The 26,124-nt window shown below is 43.1% G+C and overlaps 1 long non-coding RNA gene across 1 annotated transcript in view; it reads left to right on the forward strand.

Moving 5' to 3' along the window:
- The first annotated feature begins 1,393 nt into the window (after positions 1–1,393).
- LOC116854405 overlaps positions 1,394–26,124 on the forward strand; it is a 357,409-nt gene continuing 332,678 nt past the window's right edge. The window contains exon 1 of the long non-coding RNA XR_004380153.1: positions 1,394–1,450. This is a non-coding gene — a long non-coding RNA (uncharacterized LOC116854405). The remainder of the gene's footprint in view (positions 1,451–26,124) is intronic.

Consider the following 26,124-nt stretch of genomic DNA (forward strand, 5'->3'; position numbering starts at 1 on the left):
ATTCATAACTTCACCAAAGATTTACTGAGCACCTGCTGTACGCAGGGCACTCTGCTGCCAATGTGGGCAAACCAGACAGACGAAATCCCTATTACAGTGCTTACAATCTCTTATTATTCCCGTCTCTGAAAAGAGGTGATACTATTCCTCACTCAGGGTTGCTGTAGGGATTAGGGAAATGTGTGCCTGGCACATAGGAAGTGATCAGTAAACGTGGGCTCCTGACCTTCTTTACCCCCAAGAGCTGGTAGCTTTCGGTTCATGTCTATGGGGCAGAACTGTTGGAACCAATTCTGAGAGATTGACTGTGTTTTTCTAGAAGGGCACATTGTACTGTTTTTTTAAGATTTTATTTTCTTATTTAGAGAGAGGGGAAGTCGGGGAGGGGCAGAGGGAGCAGGAGAGAGAGAATCTCAAGCCGACTCTGCTGAGCCAGGAGCCCTATCCCCCTGAGGTCATGACCTGAGCTGAAACCAACAGTCAGACAACCGACTGAGCCACCTGCACTGTTTTATTTTATTTTATTTTTAAAAAATTTTTATTTATTTACTTGACAGACAGAGATCATAAGTAGGCAGAGAGGCAGGCAGAGAGAGAGAGGAAGGGAAGCAGGCTCCCCCATGTGGGCAGAGAGCCCGACATGGGGCTCGATCCCAGGACCCTGGGATCATGACCTGAGCCAAAGGCAGAGGCTTTAACCCACTGAGCCACCCAGGCACCCCAACCTGCACTGTTTTAAAAATTCATGCAGCCTATACCCTATTAATTCCCCAGAGCAAATGCTCGTTTTCCTGGTCTCTGTGGGCAAGACTCAGGCTCTTGCTCCCCTCTGCCTCCTGTCCCTCTCATCTTCTTCCCATTCCAGCCAGGATCTCAGACTACACGTGAGTTTCGACAGACCGATGCTTTGGGAGAGCTTTGTGCAATTTTGAGAGATGAAAAATGGAGGAATGTGGGCTCCCAGGCAACCGGTGTGATGGAGAATAGAGGAAAAAGATAAGAGAAATGTGCAGCTTAGAAGGATGTTTGCACAGGCAACGAGAGAAAAATAAGTAACAAATGTCTACTTAGAGGTATTTTCCTTCAAGCATCTGGAGCTTTTGAAGAACTAGGATAGGAGAAATCTACATTTTAGGAATCCAGGCTGCTGTTTATGTAATTTCCACCTTTGGGGACTTCAGCTCTATCTCCGCTGACTGTTAGTCATTTCTTTGTCAGGCTGAGTTTTTAGTGATTTTCGTTCCCTCCCCCATCCAGGAAGAGGGTTTAGTGGTACGACATAATTGATGCACTGCAGCCCGAATTGGAGGTCTCTCTCACTATGGACGAGAGTTCAGAAGGGAAATATCACATGAAAATTGTACATTTCTTTCCGTAGGCCTGGCAGAAGCTACACTGCTGAACCCATGTAACTGGCATTTGAACTTTTCTACCCAGTTACCCCCTTACGGTGAGTGAAGCACTTGGGGGTCATTCCTCCTCAACCTTGTGACCTTGACAAGGTCCCTGATCTAGCACACCCTCTATTTTTTTTTTGATCTGTGGAAAGATAACCATGACAAAATACATACCCTGAGATGGTTTCAGTGGGGAGGGTTAAATGAGCTACAATTTAGAAACTCTCATTGTAGTATCTGGAACGTGTTCACAGTCTATGAATAAGAGCCAAAATTTCTTACTGTCCAAACTTTTCTCCTGGGAAGGTCTGAAGCTTACCCTGAAGTATAGGGAAAGTGGAATTCTATGGACCTGGCTCCAGCCTTTGTCCTGCCACCTCTGGCACATTGGGAAAATCATTTCCCTTTCTAAGACTGTTTTGTTCCAGTTTGGCTGGGTGGAGAAACGAGGGGGAAGGTTGGGGGCTTTTAAGGCCCAAGGAAACAGTAAAGAATAACCTATATATAATGTACAGTTGTGTATAATATACTACGTAATATATACTATTTTATATATTTTATGTGCGCTAATACATAAATATATAAGAAACTCTCAACTACACTGAATTATATGTAGCACATTATATAGAATATATACACTGCTTAGTAGATGTAATATTACTACATGGTATATAGTATGTAGTAAATTACATATATAAAATACAAAATGTATATAAAATGTATATAAAATATACTGTAGCATGCTACATATTATACATTATGTATTATATATAATATGCACTATAGATATAAGCACTAGTACATGTGATACACACTCTGTCATGTATACCATGTAACACGAACAGCACACACATATATACTATACATTGTTTATATTCTATATTCTATAATATACACTACATGTAGTATTATATACATGTAGTATATATTATATGATATATATACACCATATAATGCTATAATAAGGTACTATATGCTATATTCAGCATAATGTCTTATTAGTATAATATGTCATATACTATATATTATATAGATTTATATAATATAGATGCCACACTATTGTATTATATACTACATAATATATGTACTTTATATCATATGGCAGACTATGTATGCTGTAGTTAAGTGATGTTTATATAGTACACCATATTCACAATAAATGCTTTTTACTCTGTAATACACCATGTATAATCTGATGAAAATGAAACTTTCTTGTGAACGGAAAAGCCATAATTAATAGGAGATGCTATTAGTCACACAAAGATGTAAATGAGTGCTATGGTTTATTTTATTTTTATTTTTTATTATCTTTTAAAGATTTTATTTATTTATTAGAGAGAGATCACAAGTAGGCAGAGAGGCAGGCAGAGAGAGAGGGGGAGGCAGGCTCCCTGCTGAGCAGAGAGCCTGATGTGGGGCTTGATCCCAGGACCCTGAGATCATGACCTGAGCAGAAGGCAGCTGCTTAACCAACTGAGCCACCCAGGCACCCCTATCTTATTTTTATTTACTTATATTTTTTCAATGACCGGTATGGTTTGAAGCGTGACCCAGACTCATAATACTTTACATTTCACCACTCGCCCCCACTTCCTCCACCCCAGACGCTTCTCTTGTGTCTTCTCTTGAGGCCCCATCCTCCTCCCAGGGTACTCGCCAAAGAGCCAGGGGTCGCATTGCTCCTCTTCCCCTTCCTCCCACTCCTGCACTCTGCCATCCAGTCCCCCGGTATCCCTGTTGGTTCTGTCTGTTCTACTGCTAAGGTGGGACCCACATCTGCCCCACTGTTGCCCAGGTCCAGCCCCGTTGTCATCTGCGGAGACAGCACTAGGAGCCCCTTAGCTCTTCTCCCAGCTCCCTGCCTTGCCTCTTCATAAGCCGCCCTTCCCGCAGTAGCCTCCGTGGTCTTTTAAGGGAGTAAATCCGATCATGTCACTTCTCAGCTGAAAAATCTGGATGGGCAGGGGCACCTGGGTGGCTCAGTTGGTTGAGCGACTGCCTTGGGCTCAGGTCATGATTCCGGACTTCCAGGATCGAGTCTCGCATTGGGCTCCCAGCTCCTTGGGGAGTCTGCTTCTCTCTCTGTCCTTTTCCTCTCTCATGCTCTCTCTCACTCATTCTCTCTCAAATAAATAAATAAAATCTTAAAAAAAAAATCTGGATGGGCTTTCCTGTCATATTTAGGATAAAACCCAAACTCTTTGCCTTGGCCTGGGAGGCCCTGTTGGCACTGGCTTCTGACATCTGACTTTGTCTGGGATTACTCCCTTGACCGACTTGACTCGCTCCACTCCCGCATGTTGGTGACTGTTCAGCTCTAAGGATGTCGTACCCGATGCGCCTCAGGGCTTTTGCACCTGCTGTTCCCATGACCTGGAATGCCCTTTCCCCAGATATCCACATGGCCCCCTCCTTCACTTCACTCAGGACTTTACTCAGACGTCACTTTATCAGGGAGGACTTTCCTGACCACCCTGCAGCGTATTGTGTCTGTCCCCTCACCATGTACTGTCTGTCTATCTGTCTCTCTCTCTCTCATTGAAATCTATAGAGCAGCTACACCTTCATAGCAGATACCCATCTGTATAGGAAACTCTCAACTGTTCTGTATTTTATGTAGCGCATTATGTAGACTATGAACTCTGTTTAGTATATGTGATATACACTACAAAATATATGGCATCTGGATATATTATATGTATACTTTCTAGTGTGTATGTGTGTTATCTAGTGTAGATATCTAGTACATCCTACATCCTCCCCAGGAGAGAAGGGCTCCATAACACTGCTGTGTGAGTCTCAGTCTTTTCATAAAAAAGGGTTTAAGTGGTGAGAAGTCCCGTGGCTGTAGTTTATGGAGAATTACCATGTGCCAGGCATGTGCCGAGCTTGCTTGCTTCCTTGCTTGCTTTCTTTCTTGCTTGCTTTCTTTTTAATGCTATCTCACGTAACCCTCGCCATCATAGCAATGACCTGAAGGGAGTATTACTTCAGGAGGGGAAGTCAGCTCAGAATCCATGTTATCGCTGTCAGCAATAACATGAGTAAGGGTCCTTAACTGAGTGAGTTCAAGTACAATAGGTGGCCTTCTGTGAAGCTATTTCATGTTGTGTGTGAACACAAAGCACTTGGTTCCAAGACTGGATTGAATGGTCTGGAAGGGGAGACGCCCCGTTGCTCATTCCCAGAAGAGTTCTTTTCCAGGGTCAATGTGGCAGCCCTGGGATTTATTAGGGCAGGCAGCCTCTCCTCACCTCCAGTGCCCACAGATCCATGACCTGAGCAATCTGAGAAATGGCCCTGCTAGTCCTCAGGCATAATCTGTTTCCGTTGGGCGACAAGTATCCCGGGCATCGGGGGGCTGTACCTTTCACTGCGTCCATGATAAACCTTGAGCCGTATCAGAGTTACTGGCCTTGTGTTCTGTTGTCTGGGACCTCCTGACTTCATGTGGTACACTCAGAGCCACATGCCCTTTTATTTATGACTTTTATGGAGTCTTTTGTGCGGTCGTAAATTGACTAACCCTCCAGCAGGTTCGAGCCCTCATCAGGAAGCTGTCATCAAAGTGAATCACATTCTCAGTGGCTGTTCCTTCCCCAAAGGTTCATTGCAGAGGCTGGGCTGTTTCTTGTAAGTTGCTTAGAGTATATATCAGCTCCTGACAGCCCAGACCCTCTAAGCCCAGATGCTTTCTTTTTTTCTATTAAAAAAAAAAAAAGTTGCTCAGGAGTTGTCCTCTAAAAAGAGAGGAGGAAATGCCTCTATTTGGTCAGGGGTTCTTTGATGTCAGTATAACATTCTGGAGCAGGTTCAATTTCTGGAACTGTGAAGTGGTGAAGTTGACATACTTTTATTTCTGGCCCAGAAATATTCTGAATAATTCTTGTACCAGGGATTTGGGACAAGGCAGAGATCGATCTTTTCCCGGGGGTATCTGAGAACCAGCAACTTAAGTCGAAACAGAGATTGGACCTTGGACTTGGGATGGACTTGAGGGGAAGTGAGTTCCTTAAAAGCAAAATGTGCTAGAGAATTCAGTTTCTCCCTCATCTCTCAACACTCCTCTACTGAGTCCCCATTTTACAGAAAGGGAGGCTCCCAGAGGTCTTATGACTATACAGCTTCCTCTAGGTCACATGGACACTAAGTGGTAGGGCCGGCATTTGAACCCAGATCATACTGTGATCTTATCAAAATGCATCCATTTGAATGTACAGTCCACTGATTATTTAGTAAACCTTAAAATGTGTGCAACTGTCACTTTGATCCAATTTTAGAAATTTCCATTTGCCCTCCAAAAGATCCCTTATGTTCATTTGAATTCAATCTGTCTTCCCATCTATAGCTCCAGGCAACCCACTAATCTTCTCTATGTCTCTGTGAGTTTGCTTTTCTCTGGACATTTTATATAAATGGAATCCGATAATACGTGGTCTTTGCATTGGCTCCTTTTATGTATCCAGAGTTCATCTGTGTTGTTGCAAGTAACAGTCGTTCATTCATTTTCATACTGAATAGTATTCTACTGTAAGGATGTGCTGTATTTCGTGTATCCATTGACCAACTGATAGACACTTGGCTTATTCCCATTTCCTAGCTGTTATGAATAATTATGCTGTAACCATTCATGTGCATGGCCTTGTGCGGATGTACGCGTTCAACTTTCAGGTGGATTCCTAGGAGTAGCATTGCTGGGTTTAATGGCAAGTTTGTGTTTAACTTTACAAAAAAAACTACCAAACTTTTTTAAAATTCGCTGTTTCATTTTACGTCAAACTCCGGTCCTGTGATGCTAACGTTCATATTCTTGATCGCCGTGTTATAGAAATGTCTCACATTACTCCGTGCTATTAATAATTTATTAATGTCGACAATTCTTGCATGATGTCAGTTCTGTCCTGGTCCTGGTCTTACAAGGCAGGAATAGAGAGGTCAAAGATAAGATTTTTTTCTGCCTTCTGGGGTAGATTGGATTATTAATCACGGTTCTTCTGCCATATGACCTTGGAGTACACTAGATGAGGGAGTGGATTTCCCTGCGCAAGGACTTGGGCTGTTGGGAAAGGGAGTCTCCTGCGTATAGTCATTTGACCCCAGCTTGGCCTTAGAAGAATGGGTTTGAGGTTGGAATATTTCCTTATTGGGAGATTCAGTGCTTTCATCATCTGTACTGGGCTTATGGCCTTCCGAGGGGATATCTTTCTCTGTTCCCAGCTTGACACGTACTGCTTTGTCCTCCTTAAGCCCATGAACCAATGGCTGTCATGCACACCCCCAGCTTTCTGCATTTCATCCCCCAGCGGGAAGGGTTGGGTCCCTTCGGCAGCATGAAATGGGGTAAGCTCTGTGTTGGCTGTGGGATGGATCCACTGGCCATGGGGAACTGACACATTGCACAGGGCTGGCTCTTGGGTACTCTGTCTCTTTTCTTGCTGCAAGTAAATGCTGGACCACACTGAACCTTGTGTGCATGTGGTCTGTTTTCACAAATCATGTACTGGTCTCTCCCTTGGGTACACTTACCTGCCTTTGAACTCTAGCTGCACTCATGTTATCTTCTATCCTGTAGCACCGTCTGAGTACCCAGTGAGATGGTGGAACGTGTCTTGCTGGTGGCCAAGGGAGCAGTAGCAGAGAGGATGCAACCAGGCGGCTCGAATGTACTTGTGTGTTTTTGCTTGCCTTCTTGCACTCTTATGACCCACCATAGAAAAGCATACCCTACTTAGCTGCTGCTCCTTCAGCCGGCAGCTGGGAACAAATATATGTGGAGCAGTTCTGATCTAACTCGCACTTTAAACCTAAGTGCAGATCCCCAGTCTCTCCTTTTACTTAAGAAAACAGGTCGGTCATGTTGATTCCAGTGCTGGCCATTGGGTGGCGCTGTGAACTTGGGACAGCTTGGTTGCTGTGCTGGTTGTAAATACTTGCCCTTCCATAATCTGTACATAATCTGTACTTCTAGAATTTGCACACTAGGAATTTGCACACTGTATTTCCCATGGTCCTCCCGTGATGACTTCCTGTTGGGGGGGCACTGCCTGGAAATCAGAAGGTAGGGAAGGAGGGGAATTTCTGTAATTGAGGCAGCAGAGGCTGGTGATTCCAGACTCCACCATCCAAGGCTCAGGCAGCACCTTTTGTGCAATACTAGCCCCAGAGGAGGTGGCCCCTCTTTGAAACCTCAAAAGACTGTAGCAGTATCTCCAGTAGTACACTGGGTGCAGACTCATGGATCCAACCTAGAAGCATTAACATTTTCTGATCTCTGGTTATCACCCTTCTGCTTTCTGCTTTTCAGACCCCCCTTTTATTATATTATATTATATTTTATTTTTAGGTAGTTAACATACAGTGCAATATTGGTTTCTAGAGTAGAATTCAGTGATTCATCACTTACATACAACACCCAGTGCTCATTACAACAAGTGCCCTCCTTTTTTTTTTTTTTAAAGATTTTATTTATTTATTTGTCACAGAGAGAGAGAGAGTGTGAGCACAGGCAGACAGAGTGGCAGGCAGAGACAGAAGAGAAGCAGGCTCCCCGCTGAGCAAGGAGCCCGATGTGGGACTCGATCCTAGGACGCTGGGATCATGACCTGAGCCGAAGGCAGCTGCTTAACCAACTGAGCCACTCAGGCATCCCAACAAGCACCCTCCTTAATCCCCACTACCATCTAGCCCATCCCCCATGCACCTCCCTCCACCAACCTTCAGTTTGTTCTCTATCATTAAGAGTCTCTTACGGCTTGTTTCCCTCTCTCCTTTTTTTCTTTATCCCCTTCCCATATGTTCTTCTGTTTTCTTTCTTAAATTCCACTTATTTCACTTATCAGAATACACTCTAGCTCCGTGCATGTTGTTGCAAATGATAAGATTTCATTTTTTTGGTGGCTGGTTAATATTCCTTGTATGTATACATACCACATCTTCTTTATCCAAATGTTGATGGACATTTGGGCTTTCTCTATAGTTTGACTGTTGTTGATAATGCTGCTATAAACATCAGAGTACAGGTACTCCCTTTGAATCTGTATTTTTGTACTCTTTGGGTACCTAGTAGCACAATTGCTGAATTGTAGCATAGTTCTTTTTTTTTTTTTTTTTTTTTTTACTTTTTGAGAAAACTCCACACTTTTTTCCAGAGTGGCTGCACCAGTTTGCATTCCCACCAACAATGCAAGAGGGCTCCCCTTTCTCCACATCCTCATCAGCATCTGTTGTTTCTTGTGTTGTTAGTTTTAGCCATTCTGTCTGGTGTGGAGGTGGTATCTCGTCATGGTTTTGGTTTGTATTTCCTTGATGATGAGTGACGTTGAGCATCTTTTCATGTGTCTATTAGCCATCTGGATCAGAGCCCGCCCCCCTTAAAGATATTATTTATTTATTTGAGAGAGAGAGAGAACATGAGAGGGGAGAAGGTCAGAGCGAGAAGCGGACTCCCCATGTGAGCTGGGAGCTGGGATCTGGGAGCTGGATGCAGGACTGGATCACAGGACTCCATGATCATGACCTGAGCCGAAGGCAGTAGCTTAATCAACTGGGCCACCCAGGCACCCTGGATCAGAGGTCCCTAACTAATTGTTCTTCCGTCTACTCTCAAACCCTTTTAATTGATTCCTTTGTTTGGAACACCTAGAGTATTTTCTGCTTTGCTGATATTACTGCTTTCTGAAGCACGAGCATAAGAAACCACTGATCTCGGGGTGGATGGGAAGAGGGGAATGATGAGAAATTGTCTGCTTCTGTGTATGAGAAAAACATTGGCCAACCTTAATTCTAGAGGTTCAGGAGGGCTTCCAGATTATATCTTTCTATATCTGTATCATCTCTATATCTATGTAATTATCTATCTAACTATCTATTGATAATTTTTTTTGTAAGTAGGCTTCATGCCCAGCCTGGCACCCAGTGTGGGGCTTGAACTCACAGCCCTGAGATCAAGGCCTGAGCTGAGAGCAAGAACCACCCAGGCTCACCTTCCAAATTGTATTTGTGAATTCTTTTTCTCCTTATTTTTTTGTATCATGATGCATTGAACATAGAGAATCAGTGATTGAATGTGAACTAATTGATGATATGACTTCTCTTGGGACTTTTGATTTCTTGTTTGTCCTGAAGATTGGCTGAACTGAGCCAGTGGTACACTGAGTTAGGTTAATTGGACACCATTCCTGGAACTCTGATTCTTTCTCTCCTACCTTGGCCCCCCATACAGAGTTAGTGACCCCAGGAGGTAGGCCGGTTAAGAGCTAAGTGACATGGCTCCCAAAATGGTGATCTTCCTACCCTTAGCTGTCTGGCCTGCCTCAGTTTACCTCTTTCTCAGAATCCATGTGGTCCCTTTTACCAAAGCCTGTCAAAATCCAGTTTTATAGACAACGTCAGGGGGAGTGATTAGGACTGGAGAAACAGTCCCCAGGCATCATTGCTAAAATGTCTCCTGGGATCTGTGACAGACCCCAAGGTCTCTGTTGATTACTTTAAGCAAAGCCCTTCAGTTTCTCTGCAGGGAACTTCTCTCTAAGTGACTACAGTCAGGTGAGGCAGGGGGCTGAGAAACAAGGCTGAACAATGGGCTTTCTGTTCAAGTTAGTTCCTACCAGCAAGAAGCCCTACATCTGGGCTTGTTTTTTTTTTTTTCCAGCCTCACTTGGAGATGAAGGAAAGAGTTTGGTCACCCTGCTGTGGGAAAAATGGGCCATTATTGTCAAAAGAAGGCACCTGTCCTAGATTTGAGGGACGCATGGTGTCCTGGATGGTTTCTAGGTCTCAGTGGGCTGGACTGTTGACATCAGCTCACCCTTGTGTCCCTAAGAAGGATATGAACGTAAACGCAAATTCTTCGTGGAGCCAGACACCTGGGATCTGGTATCTGAAGCTGCCAGCATCGTGTCAGCTCATCTCCTTTTCCCAACTCTCCGCTGGATAAATTCTGTTTCCCTTCAAGCGTATATCACACTGATTCCATTTCAGCCACACAACCAGCCCAGTCCTTATCACATGGGCTCAGAAGCAGCTGGAAGGAAGGACTTCTTCCTGGAGCCAGGTGCTCTGCCTTCAAGTGCCAGCTGGACCTCACCAGAATCACGTGCCCTAGGGAAAATCACCCTCTGAGAACCTCAGTTTCTCCAACTGTAAGATGGGGGTGTCACTCGAACCTGTACTGCTTACCTCACAGGGTTGTGGTGACCATCTGAATGGATGATGTCATGTAAGTGTGGGGCAAAATGTCATTCTCACCACCAGAAATTGTGGCAAGCACTCAATTAAATTAAATTAATTAAAACAGGTAACGTTTTATCTGCCAGTCTTCAATTTTATCAATGAGGCATCTGGTTGACCCTTGGATGTCAGCTGGCTTGGGAATGCCATGACCGAAGTCTCATACGTTCAGATAAGGAAGGTCTTCCGTGTTCTAAGCTGCTGCTGCTCAAACTTTTTCATGCACATGAGTCACCGGGGATATTGTTAAAATGCAGATTCTGATTCTGTAGGCCTGAGAGGGGTTTGGAAATTCTGCATTTCTCACAGACTCCCAGGTCACACCCTTGCTGGTGGCGTGAAGACTGCACTCAGAGTAGCAAGAATCCGAGAAGTATCTTCCCTCGCTTCTCCCTTGATTTTATGCTGCACTTGTATTTGCTTGCTTCAAGCTCAAGTCCAACCTCTACAGCCTTCAAAAACCTAGTCAGCTCAACAGAAATCCTATAGAAATGACTGCAAGTACCCCAGCTGTAGGAAGAAAAACAGTGATGTTTGCAGAAGGACCAAAACTTGGCAGTCTACTGGGAAGGGTTTGTAGCACACCATTGGCTGTAAGCTTTGCCCAAAACAAAGGGAACTGTCATACTGGTCAGAGCAGAGGCGGCCATTTCCCTTCATCCTTTAGCAGCAAAAACTTGAGTGCCTGCTTATTTTTGCCTTCCCGCATAGTGCTGACCCCCAATAAATGTTCAATGAGCTCAAAGTGGTTTGAGTGAGTAGGACATTGGGTAGTCTCCCCTTCCCCCTGTTAAAAGCCTGTCTGTTGCTTCAAACTTCAGAAAAACTGGTGATGCCTTCATCAGAACCTCTGCCCGCCCCCCTGCACTGTTTCATTTCTTTCCACGTACAGTTGAACTGGCTCCCTGGCAGAGAACCCCCACCCCTCTTGTCCTGTAAGTTCAGATTTAGAAGGGCAAGGCAGGGAGAAAAGTCTCAGGCTCTCCAGTTTCACCAGTAGCCCTGAAATAACCACGTTTATTCTCATGTCTCTTATTGAAATCCAAATCTCCCATTACTCATTTAGAGGAGGCAAGTGGCACCCATCAGCTTAACATGCTGGCAACCATGTTTCCCCCTGTTCCCCAGAGCAATGGTCTTGCATGATGGCCAAGTCCTTTGGACATGAACAAGTCCAGTGTCGAAACACAGGGTGACTCACAAAACCCAAGCACTGAAAGATAGAAACAATTTTATTGTGTTTTTACATTACGAAGCCCTGGGGTAGTGCAAGGATCTTCCTTCCTTCCATGTTTTCCTCACTTTCCTCTCCTCTTTTCTCCCCCCCCCAACTTTCTTCTTTTCACCATTTTGTATAACACCCATGTGTTGGAGATTAGAAGAATAACAAGGCAGAGAGAGGGGAAACAGGATTCAAATAAAGGAAAATGGAAGGTAAATAGACTTCATAATTTTTGAAGGTGTGAGTATCAAGGTTTCAAGCTTTTCTTTTGCTCCCCACCAAACAAGCATGGAGGCAAATAAAGAAACCCTGTGGGTACCGACACAAGATGAACAAAGTTTTAGAAGCTTTTCCTCAGAAAACCGTGCTGATTTACAAGCAGGGTGTCTCCTCTGAGGATTTGGAAGGAGATGAAAATGTATCACTAGCCATCAAGACATTTGTCAAAACAACTGAATTCTATGAAGTGGAAAGGATGAACGAAAGAACCAATATGAGGGAAAGAAGTTTGAAATGGGCTCTATTGTGTCAGAATTTGTCTGCAAAGACAAGGAAGCTTTCAACTGTGTGGGATAAAGGCTCTCACTAAATGAGAAACCAACCGACCTTGGAGGGGGCGTTTAATTTCAACTTGAAGGTCATTTGGCTTTGTCAATTCTGGATGTGTGGTTGAACCCTCTTACACTCATACCTGTCTCGGGATTTTTCTTCAGCATCCTTCCTGGGCCCAGCGGCACCTGTCTGCTTTAGGAATTTTATACCCATCTCTTGGATATGAGGTGGGGTGCGGGATACCTTGATTTATAGTCCCACCATGACTGTTCAGAGGGGAGAGGTGATTCCCCAAAAGGAAAGAAAGGTGCTGTTAACAGACGAATGTGGACTGGATGCTGGTCAGCTGAAAACTTTTGAAAGTATTGAAAACAAATACTTCCTGTACTTAGGTGATACTTGGGGTCGTATGTGGGTTACTTGGGGGTGGCTCAGTGGGTTAAAGCCTCTGCCTCCGGCTCAGGTCATGATCCCAGGGTCCTGAGATTGAGCCCTGCATGGGGCTCTCTGCTCAGCAGGGATCCTGCTTCTTCCCCCCTCCCCCCCTCCGCCGCCTGCCTCTCTGCCTACTTGTGATCTCTGTCTGTCAAATAAATAAATAAATCTTTAAAAAATATATATACCATAAAACATTGTTAACTGTAGCCATCATGTTGTACATTGCATCCCTAGTAAAAAAAAAAAAACAAAAAACAACTAAAAAAAAATAGAAGGTGTTACTTGGCTCCAATTTTGGATTCAGCCTCTGTTGATGTCACAGCTGCCTGGAGGACTCTGGGCATTCCCATGCACTGCATTTGTCCTATGGAAGCATGACATCCCAGTAGCAATGAGCACTCCTTGTGTTCAGATCTTGGTTCCTAAATAGCATTATCCACTAAAAGTTACCAGAGCTCCTTGGAGAAATGGCTGATAGCATGGCTGGAGCAAGAAAGGTACAAGGTATACCTGAAATACATTTTTCTTCATCAGAAAATATGGAGTGCTTAAAAAAAAAAAGATGGCAGCATGGCACAAAGATACAGAAGCCAACCAAAAACCAGTTCCTACTGGCCATATCTGGGATAATCTGAGCATCAAAACCAATAATGGTACTTACGGGGTATAGTCATGTGATTAAAGAAGAATCCATGCATCTGTGTTGATATTAAGAAAGAAAAAGGCAAGAGAGAAGGGCAAGTGCTAGAGAATATCAACTAATAAATGTAGAACTCACATTTAGCAACCACCATGGAAATACCCAATTCCTGCAGGAATCAGCCATGTAGGCTGAAACCATTAGGTGAACTATTCTGGGGAAGAGTGTGGTACCAACTCAACGTATCTTGACCCAGAATCCTTGATCCATTCACAGTAAAGGCATCTTGGGAATGCAACAATGTGAAGGCATCACCTTAGCTGAGTAATCAGACTTATCATCACGTGGTTCCTGCTTTGAGCGCTGAGCATGTCACAGAAACACTTATGCAGCATTCTTGCCAAAAACCTATCCATGAGGAGGCAAGTTGATACATCCAAGTTGAGGGGCATTACGCAAAACAGCTGGCCTGGGCTTTTCCGAAAACATCAATGTCCTAAAAACAAGCAAACATTTAAAAATTTTATTTATTTATTTATTTGTTAGGGAGGGAGAGAGAGAGAGAGGGAGAGAACACAAGCAGAGGGAGAAGCGGGCTCCCTACTGGGCAAGGAGTCTGATGTGGGACTCGATCCCAGGACCGTAGAATCATGACCTGCGCTGAGGGGCAGATGCTTAACCGACTGAGCCACCTGGGCGCTCCAAGCAAACATGTTTGAGAGCTGTTCACAATTACCTGTGATATGTGAGTTATGATTGGGTCCTGGACCCTCACCCCGCTCCCCCAAATCCAGCTCTAAAGGACATTATAGGGACAACAGGGAAAATTTTAATATGGGCTAATTATTAGATGATAGTATTAGATTGATAGTAAATCTCCAGAATGTGGTAAACTATAATTTTATCGCCCAATGTCCTTATTCTTAGGGAATACATGACAAGCTCTATAGGACTGATGTATCTGCAGTTTACGCTCAGATGGCTCAGCCCTATATGGCAAAATGTTAACAACTTGTCACATCTAAATGTAGGATGTATTTTTTTTTGTTGCAGCGTTCTTACGACTTCTCCACAAATGTGAAGTCTTTCAAAATGAAAAGTTGGGTAACAGTACATCTGTAGGACTCCCAGTCTGGGCAAGGGAGTTGGGTTCACTCTCAGCCTTTCTGGGCCTTCCTCTTCCTCAAAAAACCGCAGCACTGGTGATGGTCACTTTTTTGGATTTTCATGGTAAAAGGTTTTGGTGTCCCCAGCCATTGACCAAAACTGTGCTCAAAGGATGTGTCCCAAGTCCGACTTGGAGAGAAATGGACTTCTAGGGAAGGTGGGTCCTGAAGTGGCTGGCAGTGAATGTAGGAGCTCGCGTCCTAAGCAGGTGGTCTTTGGAACTTGCCAAGTGAGCTCCCTAAGTCGTGAAAATTAGTCCAGAATCGTAAGTCAGCTTATGTCAGTTAGATGGGGACCCCGAAACCTCAAAAGAAAACACTCACAGGTTTGACCATATATCAATTAAAATTGCCAAGGTGTAAGATGGGGTGTGCTCTAAATAATGAGAACTCATGGCCGACTTACTGTCCCCAATACTCACTACACATTGATTTATTCTTATGTTTTCCCAAAAGATTGATCTATTGATTGATTTGCAAGAGAGCGAGAGTGTGCCCATGGGGGTAGTGGTAGGGGGTAGGGCAGAGGGAGAGGCAAACAGACTCTCTACTGAACCCAGAGCCCTCCAGGGGCTCCATCTCACAACCCCAAGGTCATGACCTGAGCCGAAATCAGGAGTTGTCGCTTACCGACAGAGCCACCCAGGGGCCCCTACAAGTTGATTTAAAACAAAAACAACCCAGTTGGAAATAGATCATTAGGCGATTTACAATGCAGGACATGCAAATGACCAGCAAAAATCTGAAACTATGCAACTTCCCTAGTGTTTGAAGATTTTTAATTTTAATTTGAAATGAAATATAATCATATATTCCTCAGATTGGGAAGAAATATTGCAACAGTTGATGTTATCTAGATTAGGAAAGGAAATAACATTGTATACACTGCTGGTATGACAGTAAATCATTACAACATTCTTAGGAAAGGCATTTTTTGTTAGAATTTTAAAAAGGGCACATGCTTTGCTATAGAAGTTACACTTTGAGGAATCCATACTAGAGGAGGAAGGCATCAGTAGCTAAGGATATGTGTTAGTAGCTAAGGATATGTTGTATATAAGAGTGCTTCTGATAGTTCTTGGAGGCAAAAGCAACAGGGCCAAGCTGAAATGGAGACCATCTAAATTTCTATTAACAAGGGAATGGGTGATGAATAATGGTTCATTCATTTACTTGCTGGATATTTTTTGAGCATCTGCCATATGCCAGTCATGCTTCTAGATAGTGGGGATAGGGCAGTGAATAATGCAGACTTTGTCCGTGTGTGTGTGTGTGTGTGTGTGTGTGTGTGTGTGTAGCAAGGAAAGAAAATAAATAAGAAAAAATAAGGAAGATAATCTAGTGACACATGCTACAAAGAAAATAAGAGGAAGATAATGTATGATGAGCCAGAGAGTGGTTGGATAGGGTTTGTATTTGAATAAGGTGTTCAGGGATGCCTTTCTGAGGAGGTGACATTTGAACAGAGACCTGAATAATGACAAGGACCCAGGTCTGAGAAGTTCTTGGTGGAAAGTGTTCCAGGCAGAGGAAATAGCAAGTGTGAATGGGCAAGAGTGATTCCTTGAGCAGTAAAAAGAGCAGTGTGGCTGGAGCCTCCTGGGAGAGGAGGAAAGTGATACCATGTGAGGTAAGAGAGGGTGGTGGGGGCAACTTGCCTAGGGCTTTGAGGCCATGAAAGGAGTTTGTTTTGTACTTAGTATATGTAGCAGGGGTTGAGATTTTAACATACCACACTCAAGTTATGTACCTGTATCTGTATAACTATTTTACCTATATCTACCGTCTGTATTTATATCTCTGTTTATGTATCTATATCTATCCATACCTACAGACATAGGTATAGGTATATCTCCTTTACTCTTTGGCACTACGTACATTCAGCTATTGGAAAACTTTTTTAAAAATTGTTTTCCAACAACTTGGGTATATACATTTACTTTTTTAATTGCAAATTTTATGAAACCTAAATAGGTATCTAGTATTTCCAATGAAAATTTGACATCTGAATAGAGATGTGTTGCCAGTGTGAAGTACACACTGGATTAAGAAAAAAAAAAAGAATGTGAGAGATCTCAATAATAATTATAAAATATTGGCTACATGTTGACTTAATCCATTCCTTTTTATTGTGGAATTATATTCTATTATATACTACAGTTTGTTGTTGGACATTTGGTTTGCTTTTTACTTTTGGGTTCTAGTGAATAATGCTGATAGGAACATTTGTGTACAGGTTTTTGTGTGGACCATGTTTTGATTTCTCTTGGGTATATATGGAGGAGCGGAATTGCTGAGTCTATGGTTTTTGCTTTCTTAAAGGTGGCTACTAGACAATTTAAAATTATACTTGTGGCTTACATCATTACTTTTGCACAGGGCTGGTTTAACCAAATCACATTTTCTCAGGAATTCCCATTCTGCTGAGTAAAGGGAAAATACTTAAATTGTCTGATTAGAAGTGTTTGTCCCTTCCAGTTTCAAGTAGTGATTCCCCCCCCTATGTAAAGCAATCTCTTCCAGGTAAGATTTCTGCTGGTTTAAAAATCCGTTTCCCTTTGGGACCATTTCTTTTTCTTTTTTTACCTGCTTCCAAAGATGGTGTTGTTCCAGAGAGAGCTTAGGGAGAGGCCAGTGGTTCCCACTTTCTTCTTGGGGTCTTGATTGGTCCTAAGAAGTGTGGTTGGTTTGGTCTTAGCCCTGGGGATCTGGCAGGCTTGCTCATGAAGAGTGGTGGAAGAAGCCACCAGGAGAAGTCTCTGGCCGCTGCTTAACTCAGCATGCCTCTAGGCCATTTATCCCCCGCTCTGGTGCCTCCGTGTCAGATCAGGAATGCCACCGCTTGCCCCAGCCTAGGTGCTCCCTTAGACCTTTCCAAACCTAGGCACCACATAGGTGCCTCCCTTAGACCTTTCCAAACTTGTGCAACTCCAGCACCATGCCAGATATGCAGAACTATTCTAGGGGATGAGAATGTTTTCGAAATACTACACCTGAGTGGCGAGGAGCAAGTTGTCCTGCCCTGGCAATTCCCCAGAGGTATCTGAACATTTCTATCTCTTCTTGCCTTCCACTCCAAAGATGGAGCCAAGTGATTTCATGGAATTTGCCAAGATTCATGGAGACCTTGACTTTGAAAATTATAAGGGATGTGGGGATGGTTACCCAGTATATACATTATTGCATATGTAATAATCATACTCACCAAACCGTACGCTTAATATGGGTGCATTTTATTCCATATAAATTGTATCTCAGTTAAATTGAGTTAAGAGAAGTCAGATTTATATACATTATCCTAAGAAGATATATATGATACAGAATTAAAAAATATTTTTGTATGAAAAAAGAAAGTTGCAGAGCAATGAGCAAAGATAACATTTTTGTAGTTAAAAAAAGGAAAAAAAGGGAAAAAGGCCACATACGTGTTTTGTATTTCTAATGTAAACAGAGAGATTGTGGAAAAGAACACAAACTGCTTCATCAGGAAGAGACTGGCTGGAGACTGGAGGTGGGAGAAGGGGATTATATTTTACTGAGTGCTTTTCTTGATTGTTTGGCTGGTCATAACGAGCATATAAGGTAAATGTTATTTTTTGATTAAAAAACACAGTAGAGGGGCACCTGGGTGGCTCAGTGGGTTAAAGCCTCTGCCTTCGGCTCAGGTCATGATCTCAGGGTCCTCGGATCGAGCCCCACATTGGGCTCTCTGCTCTGCAGGGAGCCTGCTTCCTCCTCTCTCTCTCTGCCTGCCTCTCTGCCTACTTGTGATCTCTGTCTGTCAAATAAATAAATAAAATCTTAAAAAAAAAACACAGTAAAGAAAAAACAATAATGATAATGATAGCAATGAGAAAAGATGTCAGTTAAGCTTGATAATTGTCGCTTGGTTCTGGAGGAAAACACCATGGGGTTTTTCATTGAAAAAGTCCTGTCTAGGTTTTTATTGTGCTTTGAAGTCTTTGCGTTTTGACTAGTTACTCCTGGCATGTCCTCTCATTGCATCTTGAACCTTTGCAAATAGCATTTATCCAACTTTATGCTTTTAAAGGAAACTTCAGACTTTAATCTGGATTTCCCTAGTTTTCCCACTAATGTCCGTTTTCTATTCCAGGATCCCATGCACAATGCCACGTTGCACTTATTTTATTTTACTTTTTTCAGATTTTTAAAGATATAATTGATATATAATATCATAAAAGTGTAAGGTATACAAGGGGATGATTTGAAATGCATGTATTTTGGGAAATGTTTGCCCCAATAAGGTTAATCAACAGCTCCCTCACCTAACGTAATTACCATTGTGTTGTTATGGCAAGAACATTAAAGCCCTATTCCCAGTTGCAGCTTCCAATTATTCAGCACAGTATTGGCAACTGTAGTAACTTAGATCCCCAGAACTCATTCCTCTTGTAACTGAAAGTTCATGTCCTTTAACCAACATGTCCCCCTCCCTCCCCTCCCTCAGCCCCTGGCAAGCGCATTCTACTCTCTAGCTTTATGAGTTCAGTGTTTTCAGATTCTACGTGTAAGTGAGATTGTACAGTATTTGTCTTAGTCAGACTTATTTCACTTAGCATAACACCCTCCAGGTCCTTCCACGTTGTCACAAATGGCGGGATTTCCTCCTTTTTTGGTGGCTGACTAATATGCCACAGTATGTATATATCACATTTTCTATATCCATTCGTCCACTGATGGACACTTAGATTATTTCCATTGCACTGCATTTAGTCCTCCTGGGTCCCTGGTTTCCTCTGCTCTGTGACAGTCTCTCATTCGTTCCCTGGTTTTTTAAGAAATTGACAGTTTTGAGGAGGACAGATCAGGTGTTTCGTCGAACGCCTCTCAATTTGGGTTTGTCTGAAACTTTTTCACACATTGTAGGCCGGGGGATGGATTTTGGGTTGGAATAGCACGGAAGTATGTGCCAACAACATGAATGATCGATAGCAAACCTGATCCTGACGTTGGAGTACTGATCGTGTCCGCCCGGCTTCTCCACTGCGCGGTGACTAGTTTTCCTGTTCATACTCAAGCTGCTCCCCGTGATTGTTAGAAGCCGGTTACTATGACCAGCCCACACCCAAGGGAGGGAAGTTGGAATTCTCTGTACAGATGTGTCCCTTTTCACTCTATGTGTTTATTTATTCAACCATTTATTTACACAAGCATGGACTCCTATCTCTACTTTGGGTTATAAGCCCAAATACATAAATAAATACATTATTTATTTTGTCGCTTACATTGTTCCAACTTTGGCCACCGGGGGGCGCTGATCGGCTCCCCTTGAACTGCCCCGCTCCTTTTCCTGAGCACTTCCTTCCTTTTTGTCCCTATAAAATGATCCAGGCTCATCTCCTCCTGTCTCTGCCCTAGATCTAGAATCATCCATTTTTCTGAGGAGCACGGGTTCCTTTTATAGGGGAATGGTATTAAGAAACCAAGCTTGGCGGCTGGGAGACAAACTTTATTTTCATTGTTCTACTTGTCCATGTTCCCCATTAGGCTTATAAGCCTCACACGGGCCGGTGTGGGGGCGGTGCAGTTTAGCTCTCTTTCTCACCATATTATCTCCTATGCCTAAAATCTTTTTAAAAGATTTTAAAGATTTAAACTTCATTCAAAATCCTTTTGAATGAATGAAGTTTATTGGAATACATTTTCATTCCTTTCTTTCCTTTTTTCAATATAGTTACTAAACTTATTTCCATGGAGTGCTGTCATACAGCTACATCAAAAAAAAACGTGAAATGTCTTCACTTTCTGTCACGAATTGACTGATATCTTCTATAATAAAGACATGTGTAAAGCGTTCATTGGGTATGGACTACCACGCGTGCATTTCGCCAGCAGTCACCCACAGTCGATGCAGATCTGCAATTCAAGGTCACTTGTTTTTATTCCTGGGCAGGGATTTGAAAAGGAAAGATACATTGTTTCTCCCTTTTGCTGTTCTTCGCCTTCGGCTCATTTCCATATGTCAAAACTGGACTGGGTGCTTCACATTGCCTTTCTGTCTTACCGTCTAAACCAAGCTCTCCCTGTCTCTGAGTCCCATGAATGCTGTGTCTATACTCTCGCTGTGCTATTTACCTTTTATTAATTGTACTTATTTGTGTATGTTATGATGCTCCTATAAGACTAGAAGTCGATTGCAGGCAGAGTCCATATCAGATTCAACTTCTCCCCGACAAATAACAAGGAATCAGCTGTTCAGAGGGAATTGGAAATTAAAAAAAAATCAATGCACTTTTTAATCTGTGTTATCTATCATAATGTGTAATCATAGCGAAATTCCAGGAGGAAGGGAAAAAAAAATAAATAAGTTGATTAAAAAGAATGGGAAACTATAAAAATTAAATTCTAGCTATAGAATTACACGTGATCTCTATGTGGAAGGTAGCTAAAAAAAAAAAATCTAACATTACAGTGCAATTCCCTTCTCATTCTTAACCCCTCGGATTTTGTCGTACAGACAGCAGCAACCATCATCAGTAACCTCTGGCACTGAAGAGGGTATGGTGAGAAAGTCAAAAGATATAGGTCTATAAAATCTGACCTAGAATTACAGAAGCTATACATACAAGAAAATTTATGATAGTGTTGTTTGTAACAAGGAAAAATAGCACAAACTGGAAATAACCTGTGTGTCCACCAACAGCAAATGACTGGATAGAGTTTCGTCTAGCTGTACTATGGAGTACTGGACAGCCGTTAAAAACAGATGAGCTCTCTAGCTGTTTTCCTGGGGAGATGTCCGTGGTGTGCTGTAAAGTGAGAACGGGAGGGCATGGTGTGCTGATGAGTCAAGATCTTGTAAGACCACCACCCCCTTCGAGTCAAGATGGTCAAGGAGAGAAGGGTGCAAGGAGGGACCAGCCAGCTGGGTGGGGGCAGAGGTTCCAGCTGCCCCACAGGGAAGCCAGGACAGGCTCTCATTCAGGAAAGGACATGCTCACCTTGTATCTTAGTCTGTTTAGGCTGCGATGAGAGAATGCCATAAACTGGGTGGCTTATAGACAGCAGAAATTTATTTCCCGCAGTTCTGGAGGCTGGGCAGTCCAAGATCAAAGTGCTGGCAGATTTGGGGTCTGGTGAGCCTTCTTCCTGGTTCATAGGTGGTCGTCCTTTTGCTGTGGCCTCCCTTGTGGTAGAAGGGGGAAGGGAAATTTCTGGGGACTCTTTTACAAGGGCACTAATCCTCTTTATAATTTCCAGTCCCACTTCCAAATATCATCACCCTTGGGGATTATGACTTCAACATATGAATGTGGTGGGGGGGGGATGCAATCATTCAGTCCTTTGCACCTTGTCTTGGCCATGATCTGTTAGTTTCATCAGTTCCTGCCGGAAGTAGGGATTTCTCTGGGGGATGCTCATGTCATCATGGCATCTGGAATTTTAATGAGAGAGAACCAGTTTATGTGGATTAATTTTTTGTTCCTGGTATTTGAAAATTCTGAGCTTTATCTTTTAGAGAGGGGAGATTAAGAGGGCTAGGCATCAGCCTTCCCCTTTTTACTTAATGAGAAAGGGTTTTTAGAGCATTTAAAATGCCATTTCTATCCATTCAAACGGAGGACTCACTCATGTCAGAGAAGGGCTCCAACTCAGTGGTGTCAAAGAAATGTAAATCAAAGCCACAATGAGATGACTCTCTCAGGCTGGGGAAGAAAATGGAAAAGAACACTCAGATCTACTACTGATGGGGAAGCAGGGAAAGGGTTGCTGTCTTACATCCTTGATGAAGACAAGAATTCCTAGCTGGGGCACCTGGGTGGCTCAGTGGGTTAAGCCTCTGCCTTTGGCTCAGGTCACGATCTCAGGGTCCTGGGATCGAGCTCCACATTGGGCTCTCTGCTGAGCAGGGAGCCTGCTTCCCCCTCTCTGCCTGCCTCTCTGCCTACTTGTGATCTCTGTCTGTCGAATAAATAAATAAAATCTTAAAAAAAAAAAAAAAAGAAAAACTGTTAAAAGAATTCCTTCAGCAGTTTTGGCTACATTTGTTCAAATTAAAATATGCAGATTATTTAAACACATTATATAACATTTGATATACCTACATAGTAGAGGTGATAACACACATGCAAAGTATGAAAAAAAAGGCAAAACAAGTCTTTGTGAGCCTGAGAATCAGATCATCACCAACACCACCAAAACCCTTCCCTCCCCGCAAACGCCTCCCCATATAACCACAATCTTATTCTCTTGCTTTGTTCTATTAAAAACAGTTAAAAAGAAATACATAGACTCTTTGATCTGGCAGTCTCTCTCCTGGGACTTCATCTCGTAGAAATAAAAAGCCCTGGTGCATACGGACATTTGTAGAGAGGATATTTATTACAGCATTGTCTGCAGTTGGAAAAGAGGGGACACATGCGAATGCTCGTTAATGACTGAATAAATTACAGGACATCCACACCATAGAATTTTGTGCAGCCATTAAAAAGCATTGAATTAGAGGAATACCAGATGCCTTGGAGGGATTTCCACGGCATATTGTGGAATGAGAAACCAGGAACCAGGAAAGTGTGTATAAAATGACGAATGCCTGTGGATTGTATAGACTGTGTAAATACTCATATTTGCCTGCAACTCTGAAAGTAGAGACAGATTTGGAAGGATATGCTAGGTTGTCAAAAGGGATTACCGGAGAGAGGGAGAGCAGACTGGGGAGGGGAGCAAAAGGAAAGAAAGGAAGAAAGGAGGAAAGGAGGAAGGAAGGAAGGAAGGAAAGAAGGAAAGAAAGAAAGGGAGGGAGGGAGGAAGGAAAGAAGGAAAGAAAGAAAAACCACAACAAAAAACAACTTCTCTGGCCTCCAGTTGCTTTATGAGAAACAGGGATTAAAAAGTCCCATCTTGTTTTTGTTCTAGGGTTTGCGTGAGCATTTCCTGGGATGATGCAAAAGTTTTTTCTTGGAAAATGTTCAGGGCTCTGCCTAAATGTGTGATGGTGGGATTTATTATGAAGTACAGATGATACTTATGATGGTGGTGTGATTTTGAGCAAATAGTTTTCTGGTTCTAGGCCTAGTCTGGTTTCATCTAGCAGATAGGGGTAATGATAACAAATCTAATTAATGGCTGGGGTCCTTCCGGGTGAGCTGTTGAGATCACGCTGCCTGGATACCTTTACTGTGTATATCCGTGCATTAACAGCCATCAACCCTGATTAAGTCAGCAGTATGATTGCTAAATCTTTCTCCCCCATTTTGCATTTCACCCACGCCATCTTTAAAACAATGCTGTTGGGTCTGCAACACACTGGAGATCTACACTGTCTCAGGGCCACACCACCCTTGGTTTCTTTCCATCCCAATGAAATGGCGGTCCCCAGGCTGATAGACACGCTGATTTGTTTGCTGGGGCTGTGGTCACAAACTACGATGGACTGCTGGCCTCAAACAAGAGAAGCTTACTCTCTCCTAGTTCTGAAGGCCAGAAGTCCAAAATCAAGGTGTTACCGGGGCCACACTCCCTCTGAAGGTTTTAGGGGAGGATCCTCCCTCTTCTTAGCTTCTGGTGATTGCTGACAACCCTTGGCTGGCTGCATCACTCTGATCTCTACTTCCATCATCACCTGGCCTTCCCTCACTATGTCTCTGTGTCCAAATCTCTTTCTTATAAAAGGACACCAGCCATTGGATTTAGGGGCTACCCTCCTCCATAATGACCTCCTCTTAATCTAACTAATCACATCTGCAAAGACCCTAGTTCCAAACAGGGTCACGGTATCAGGCTCTGGGTGGAGATGAATTTTGGGGGACCCTATACAGACATAAGATGGGGTTTTATTCTCTCTTTATTCCCTGCTTCCAGTCTTCTGCTTGAAGGGGAGCTTCTTGAGGAGCCCTAGAGATGACATTGCCCATTCAGATACAAATCTCAGTGGCTTTCACCACTTTCACCACTGAGATCTGTAGCGGAACCCTTGGAACATGACCAAACCCCTATTGTCAGGTGGGATGGGGGGGTGGGGTGGAATGCTCTGGGAACCTTTATGTTGCATTTGGGCAGAGATTGTAAGCCTTTGGCAACCTCCAGTCACCCTTTTTCTTGACCTTATTTGGTACTCTCATGAGCAAGATTTTCCTTAATTTTTACAGAAATGTGAAAGACAAGCAGGCATGAATTTCAAAACCGTAAGAAACGTTGGGGACAAAGAACCTTTAGGTATAGCATAGTCATTAGGCAAATTCAGCTTTTCAGCCAATGACCTGCAGACAGTGCACAGTCCTTGTTCACTACAAATGAGCCGATCATTCCATGAAGTGGCTCAGACACCACTGGCCTGACCCAGAGCCAATTAGTCTCACTTCCTTCCCACCAGACAGAGGACAGTCACCTGTTCCTACCTTTGGAGATGTGCTCAAGGATTTCCTATGACAAAAATTAGGCTTCACGATGAAAAGCTCAAGGAAAGGCCTTTAAAACTGTTCCAATCATGGGGCACCTGGGTGACTCAGTCATTATGTGTTTGTCGTTGGCTCAGGTCATGATCCCAGGGTTCTGATATCGAGTCCCAAGTTGGGCTACCTGCTCAGAGGGAAGCCTGCTTCTCCCTCTCCCACTCCCACTGCTTGTGTTCCCTCTCTCACTGTCTCTTTCTCTCTGTCAAATAAATAAAATATTTTTAAAAAATTGTGCCAATCAGGGGCACCTGGGTGGCTCAGTGGGTTAAAGCCTCTGCCCTTGGCTCGGGTCATGATCTCAGGGTCCTGGGATCGAGCCCCAAATCGGGCTCTCTGGTCAGTGGGGCGCCTGCTTCCTCCTCTCTGCCTGCTTGTGATCTCTCTTTCTGTCAAATAAATAAATAAAATATTTAAAAAGAAATTGTGCCAATCATGTTAATAATCATGACTGGCCTATTTTTAAACTATTTTTGTGGTAGAATGCATGTAACATAAAATTTACCACTTTAACCATTTTAAAGTGTACAATTGGATGACATTTAGTACATTCGCAATGTCATACAACAATCACCTCTGTCTTGTTCCAGAATGTTCTCCTCACCCCCAAAAGAAATCCAGTGCCCCTTAAGCAGTCCTTCCCCATTTTCCTCTCTCCCTGCCCCTGGCAACCACTGACCTACCTTCTCAGTGTATCTACGGCTTTGTTTTTTCTGGGTATTTCATAGAATTCTCCTAATTCATATGATTTTCGAGAAGGTTCAAAATTCAATAAGTTCAGTTGTGCAGTATGTGGCCTTTTGTGTCTGGCTTCTTTTTCTTAGCATAAGGTTTTCACGCTTCTTCCACATCATAGTATGTATCAGGACTCATTCCTTTTTATGGCTGAATAATATTCCTTTGTATGAGTATACTACATTATAGTTATCCATTCATCTAAAAGGTAAGCAGTATTTGGCACATTTTTATTTTGGAATAATTTTTAGTTGATAGAAATTTATAAAGATAGTATGGTGGGTTCCCATATACTGTTTATCCCCCTACCCTACCTCCAAGTCCTCTGTTTTTA

This window comes from Lontra canadensis, unplaced genomic scaffold, assembly GCF_010015895.1.
Source record: "Lontra canadensis isolate GAN:19392208 unplaced genomic scaffold, GSC_riverotter_1.0 scaffold91, whole genome shotgun sequence".
Classification (NCBI taxonomy): Eukaryota; Metazoa; Chordata; class Mammalia; order Carnivora; family Mustelidae; genus Lontra; species Lontra canadensis.